Here is a 7,916-nt window from a genome sequence, read left to right on the forward strand (position 1 = left end):
TTAAAACATTGCCAAATGACTTTTTTTTAAGTAGAAATGATAAGAAACTCACACGTATGTCTAATCAAAATGATATTTAAATTTCACAGACATTATTTGATAAGAAGATACCAAGTCAAAAGCCGATGAAAAAACGGAATTAGGAAAACAAATGGCACACATACAGGTGAACTAGTGTGGACCCTACTAGATGACTGACCAAAAAGAAAAATGTAAATTATATCATCCACTGGTAATTAGCTATTTCGACGTCTCCGTAACTTTTTTTTTCAGTAGACACTTCATCTTTTGATAAATACGGAAAACTTTTTATGTATAAATATCTTAATATGTTTAAAGAAGTGCATAATATCAAATCATGAAAATAAAAATTGTTTAGTCTCTAGGAAATCTTGTAAGATTTACGCTGCTAGTTTTGCTAAATAGTTGCAAATTTTGTACTCGATGCAATTTTGGATACCGTGACGGTACCGTTGTTTTCAAACCTCTGAAGTCAGACTTACAAATTTACAAATTACAAATTTAATAAGAAATAAAACAAATGTCACGGAAGCTTTTGTACATAAATCAGGCTGTTAGTTTTCTCGGTTTTTTTTTTACATTCGTCATTTCGGAGCCCTTGATAGCTTATTTTTTGTATGAATGTTTCTCATTGTTGAAATCCGTTTTATGACGTATAGTTGTTAATTTCTGTGTCATTTGGTCAATAGTGATGAGTTTTCTCAATGACAATCATACCGCTTCTTCTTTCTATTATATTTGATCTTTATAAAACTAATGTTTGCTACGAATAAAATAAAAGCGATAAATATATAATGTACATCAAGTCGTATTTCAGAGGGATCTTATTCTCCTGCGGTTGTACCGTAGCTGTGTAGAATATATACAGTCAGCTATCAGTATTGGTATTCAGGATTGGCTCGAGCTCGTAAACGCTTCTAAAACTAAAACAATGTTTGATTTATTTATTTAGAATATGCCTATTAAGTGGCTATGCGACTATACAAATATGTGTGTTTATACATGTAGTGCCAACGTATAGGTTACAATAAATAAAAGTCTTTAAACAAAAAGTTATCCTGTGTGAAACAGTAAATTTGTCGTACATTGTAATGTAATTTTCAAGGTGAAATGTTGTGGAGATTGAAAACTATGTGAACGTTATTCACATCTCTATCATAATTCGATTATTTGTTTTGTTACTAACATCCCCTGACAATGTCGACAAAACTGTTAAACTTTTAATTGTTCTCTCTTTTAATTTGAAAAACTTATTTTAAGATAATAAACTAAGTCGTGACCTTATTTGTGAATGTACGGATATGTATATGTGCATAGAATTATATGTTTCTAAATACAGCTGACATTATTTTTGTAACTAGTGTTAATATAACACATTTTAAAATTTAATAAAAAAGGAAAGAGACATATAATGTACGTATAAATTGCATGATTGATTTCGTGGTTATAAAGGTTGATAAGTTGATATGTTCTCTATATCACAAAAGCCAATAAACAGCAAATATTAATCAAACTACATCGAATTTTTATTTTCATTTGCCGCTATTAGTCGTCGCATGTGAATGATTAAACCAGTAGTGTGTCCTTTTCCTTTTTTAAGTCTCTGCAGCGACATTTAATTAAGTAGGACATTGGGGTGATTCAATTTGTGATGAACGCTTTTTTGTGGAATTATTTATGAATCATAGGAAAACTCTTACAGAATAGAAAAAAGGATATAAAAGGATACCTAGCCTCATTATTCGATTGTCATCTGTGATATCACTTGTTGTTTATAGTGCCGAACGGTAAAGTCCTTTAAGAAAATCAGATTTGATTTTCTTGTATTTGAAGCGTTTTGTCAAAGTTAAAAGGATTGCAAAGTGTGTCTACAAGTGCTGGTATTGCAACAGTGAGTAACATAAGGAGTAAGGAAGTTGTAAATTTATCATATTCAAACTCTTTTATGTTATTTTTTGTAGCAATAAACAGAAAAACTATGTCAATTGGACATGCTTTGATACTATATCTGCCCTTGAATTGTTGCCTCCTAAACATTTTCGTCGCTTTGGAGATTCCGTATATCGTCATGTTATCGGAATTCACCAGAGGGCTAACTGTGGACCACTTATTGCGGACCTGTTTTTTGTATTGCTATGCGTTACAATTTATTACAAAAATCAGCAAAGACCCATCGAAACAACATCTGATAAACAATTTTAATAATACTTTTAGATATTTGGATGATATATTAACTCTCAATAATGACGACTTCAGTATGTATACTAAAGAAATTTATCCTGTTGAACTTACTTTAAAAAAAGCTTATACTAACAATGACCACTGCCCTTTCCTTGATCCTGATATCTGTATCACTAACGGAAAGCTTAATTATAAAATGTTTGATAAAAGAGATGATTTCTCATTTCTTATGGTTAATTATCCAATTTTAGATGGTGACGTTCCTTTGTTACCATCTTACGGTGTTTATATATCTTAACTTGTACGATTCGCTCGTGTATGTAACATTGTTTAAGATTTTAACGAGAGAAATTTATATATTACTGAAAAAAATCAAAAACTAGTCAAAACATTTACTAAATTTTATCATCGTTATAAGGACATCATTCGTAAATATAGCTCGACTTGCAGACTTCATATACGTTCAGGTGTTTTACATCCTATGTTTAATGGAAATATTCTGTATAAAACACAAATATGTCAGTATTCACCTCAAAACCTTTAAATAGACTTATTAACAAGGTCATTAAAGATTGCATATTTTGTGTTAATATTGATCCACTTATAGGGTCGTTGCATCGGAACTAAACATTTATTCAAAAACCAGTTGTTGGCATTACACAGGTTATGTTTTTCACATATATGTTGTGATGGTATGATACTAAAACCTAACGGGAAGGATTGTGCCTAATATTCATATGATAAAATCATAATCTATCAATCAGTGTAATTGAAGTCTGGAGCTGGCATGTCAGTTAACTGCTAGTAGTCTGTTGTTATTTATGTATTATTGTCATTTTGTTTATTTTCTTTGGTGACATCTTCTGACATCAGATTCGGACTTCTCTTGAACTGAATTTCAATATGCGTATTGTTATGCGTTTACTTTCTGCATTGGCTAGAGATATAGGCGGAGGGTTTAGATCTCATAAACATGTTTAATCCGCCGCATGTTTGCGTCTGTCCCAAGTCAGGAGCCTCTGGCCTTTGTTAGTCTTGTATTAGTTCAATTTAAGTTTCTTTTGTACAATTTGGAAATTTGTATAGCGTTCATTATCACTCAACTAGTATATATTTGGTTAGGGTCAAGCTGAAGGACGCCTCAGGGTGCGGGAATTTCTCGCAACATTGAAGACCTGTTATGGACCTTCTGATGTTGTTTTTTCTATGGTCGGGTTGTTTTCTCTTTGACACATTCCCCATTGCCATTATCAATTGTATTTGTCTATACTATCCAAAGTGTTATATGGAAATAAACTAGTGAGTATGGTTTTCAAAAAGAAATAAAAGAATTTGAAGATATTTTTCAGCAATTTTATTAAAATCATCAACAGAAATAATTTCTTTCCAATGCAATTGTTCTTTTGTTTTACCTCTTATAACAAATCTACAAATTTCTTACAATTCATGTGAAAGGAAACTATGTATTTGTATAAATAAAAGCAAATAAAATGACAGCCCAAAACATATAATTAGTACACGACACGTTCATTTAAAACAGGGACAGTTACAATAATAACATATAATATCGATTTAAAGATAAACTGTATCATAAAGCGAACGTAAAGCAACAAAATAAAACAATACAACCAAAGCAAAGCATACACTTTAAATAGAGAACAGCAGATATTCAATTGTCTATATGCGAGTTTTCTAACATGTGTACATACATAGAAAAACAACAGTTTGAAAGCAATTTGGAAAAACAACAAAATAGTCAATTAGTGCAATGTAAATAGAAACTTGGAATCAAAAGAAAAAAGAAGTGAAGAAAGAAGTTCACCAAAAAATACAAAAGGGGCTAGTATTGTACGAATACAACGGATTAGTTTATCACATATACATATATGAATATGTACACTCACATGTAAATGTCTATGTATTTAGACTTTCAAAAGATTTTGCCCATAGATTTAAGGAGAAACATTTTCTCATTCGATTTAAAAAATTCAATTCAAATTTGTGTATAGCCAACATACATCTCTTCTTCTTGTTCCACGTTGATCAGTACATCTTTATCTAATAAATGCCGGGTACAGACAAAACTCTACTACTATACTGTGAATAATATGATATCGCTATGACATAGAATGTAATACACATATAAGTTTATAAATTTAAATATTGGTTAAAACAAATATAGATATGGACCAATTCAAGGACACCTTATAGGGTGTGCTCGACTTAGGTGTTCAGAACGAGGTCATTTGGAATTTAAAGGTTGTCTAGAATTTTTTTGTAAACAATAAACGCTATATAAAGCACATCATTGAAAAACAAGTATTATCTATGTTAAAAAATTATAACAAAAATCTCTATATTAAAGTGGATGTTTTTACAAAAAAATTGGTTTTATTTTCACCAAATGCCATTTAACTATTAATGATAGTTTCCACTTGGTATATGTACAAAATAAGCGAACTCTAGTATTCATTATCTCTATTGTTTTGATACTATTGCTGTCTGGAAATATCGTTATTCACAGGTCATCGAAGATAAACATTAATAGATGATTGAGATATTATATTGCTTATTAAAGCCAACACACAGCGACTATACATTAAACTACACATAGTTTTCTTCTATTATTAGTTGCATCTGTAGTATTAAAACATCAGAACGAGGTTCATCCACTTCAACGTGAAGTTCGTCCTCGTCAGGGGATACTACATATTCATTAGGTGTGTTATTCAAGTCTTTATTTCCAGCAATTTAAAAATTCAGTTGGACATTGGCGTGTTTGAATTTGTGATGAACGCTTTCTTATTGAATTAATGATGACACGTACGAAAACCCCTGCAGAAAATAAAAAAGGACAACACAGGATACATAGCCTCTTCTTTCGATTGCCATATGTGATATCACTTGCTGTTTGTTGTGTAGAAGTGTTAATTCCTTCAAGAAAATCGGATGTGATTTGATCTTCTTGTATTTGAAGCGTTTTGTCAAAGTTAGAAGGATTGCAAAGTGTGTCTACTTAAAGTGCTGGTATTGCACCAGAGAAGAACATTGGGAGTAGGGAAGTTGTAAATGCATCATTTCCTGCTTTGTCCATGTTGTCTATACTACCAATAATGACATATATAATTACACTAGTGAGTATGATTTTCAAAAAGAAATACAAGAATTATATCTGTTGATGATTTTGATAGAATTGCTGTGAAATATCTTCCCTATTGACATCAATTCTTGTATTTCTTTTTGAAAATCATACTCACTAGTGTAATTATATATGTCATTATTGGTAGTATAGACAACATGGACAAAGCAGGAAATGATGCATTTACAACTTCCCTACTCCCAATGTTCTTCTCTGGTGCAATACCAGCACTTTAAGTAGACACACTTTGCAATCCTTCTAACTTTGACAAAACGCTTCAAATACAAGAAGATCAAATCACATCCGATTTTCTTGAAGGAATTAACACTTCTACACAACAAACAGCAAGTGATATCACATATGGCAATCGAAAGAAGAGGCTATGTATCCTGTGTTGTCCTTTTTTATTTTCTGCAGGGGTTTTCGTACGTGTCATCATTAATTCAATAAGAAAGCGTTCATCACAAATTCAAACACGCCAATGTCCAACTGAATTTTTAAATTGCTGGAAATAAAGACTTGAATAACACACCTAATGAATATGTAGTATCCCCTGACGAGGACGAACTTCACGTTGAAGTGGATGAACCTCGTTCTGATGTTTTAATACTACAGATGCAACTAATAATAGAAGAAAACTATGTGTAGTTTAATGTATAGTCGCTGTGTGTTGGCTTTAATAAGCAATATAATATCTCAATCATCTATTAATGTTTATCTTCGATGACCTGTGAATAACGATATTTCCAGACAGCAATAGTATCAAAACAATAGAGATAATGAATACTAGAGTTCGCTTATTTTGTACATATACCAAGTGGAAACTATCATTAATAGTTAAATGGCATTTGGTAAAAATAAAACCAATTTTTTTGTAAAAACATCCACTTTAATATAGAGATTTTTGTTATAATTTTTTAACATAGATAATACTTGTTTTTCAATGATGTGCTTTATATAGCGTTTATTGTTTACAAAAAAATTCTAGACAACCTTTAAATTCCAAATGACCTCGTTCTGAACACCTAAGTCGAGCACACCCTATAAGGTGTCCTTGAATTGGTCCATATCTATATTTGTTTTAACCAATATTTAAATTTATAAACTTATATGTGTATTACATTCTATGTCATAGCGATATCATATTATTCACAGTATAGTAGTAGAGTTTTGTCTGTACCCGGCATTTATTAGATAAAGATGTACTGATCAACGTGGAACAAGAAGAAGAGATGTATGTTGGCTATACACAAATTTGAATTGAATTTTTTAAATCGAATGAGAAAATGTTTCTCCTTAAATCTATGGGCAAAATCTTTTGAAAGTCTAAATACATAGACATTTACATGTGAGTGTACATATTCATATATGTATATGTGATAAACTAATCCGTTGTATTCGTACAATACTAGCCCCTTTTGTATTTTTTGGTGAACTTCTTTCTTCACTTCTTTTTTCTTTTGATTCCAAGTTTCTATTTACATTGCACTAATTGACTATTTTGTTGTTTTTCCAAATTGCTTTCAAACTGTTGTTTTTCTATGTATGTACACATGTTAGAAAACTCGCATATAGACAATTGAATATCTGCTGTTCTCTATTTAAAGTGTATGCTTTGCTTTGGTTGTATTGTTTTATTTTGTTGCTTTACGTTCGCTTTATGATACAGTTTATCTTTAAATCGATATTATATGTTATTATTGTAACTGTCCCTGTTTTAAATGAACGTGTCGTGTACTAATTATATGTTTTGGGCTGTCATTTTATTTGCTTTTATTTATACAAATACATAGTTTCCTTTCACATGAATTGTAAGAAATTTGTAGATTTGTTATAAGAGGTAAAACAAAAGAACAATTGCATTGGAAAGAAATTATTTCTGTTGATGATTTTAATAAAATTGCTGAAAAATATCTTCAAATTCTTTTATTTCTTTTTGAAAACCATACTCACTAGTTTATTTCCATATAACACTTTGGATAGTATAGACAAATACAATTGATAATGGCAATGGGGAATGTGTCAAAGAGAAAACAACCCGACCATAGAAAAAACAACATCAGAAGGTCCATAACAGGTCTTCAATGTTGCGAGAAATTCCCGCACCCTGAGGCGTCCTTCAGCTTGACCCTAACCAAATATATACTAGTTGAGTGATAATGAACGCTATACAAATTTCCAAATTGTACAAAAGAAACTTAAATTGAACTAATACAAGACTAACAAAGGCCAGAGGCTCCTGACTTGGGACAGACGCAAACATGCGGCGGATTAAACATGTTTATGAGATCTAAACCCTCCGCCTATATCTCTAGCCAATGCAGAAAGTAAACGCATAACAATACGCATATTGAAATTCAGTTCAAGAGAAGTCCGAGTCTGATGTCAGAAGATGTCACCAAAGAAAATAAACAAAATGACAATAATACATAAATAACAACAGACTACTAGCAGTTAACTGACATGCCAGCTCCAGACTTCAATTACACTGATTGATAGATTATGATTTTATCATATGAATATTAGGCACAATCCTTCCCGTTAGGTTTTAGTATCATACCATCACAACATATAT

Source organism: Mytilus trossulus, chromosome 11 (genome assembly GCF_036588685.1).
Source record: "Mytilus trossulus isolate FHL-02 chromosome 11, PNRI_Mtr1.1.1.hap1, whole genome shotgun sequence".
In the NCBI taxonomy this organism is placed as follows: Eukaryota; Metazoa; Mollusca; class Bivalvia; order Mytilida; family Mytilidae; genus Mytilus; species Mytilus trossulus.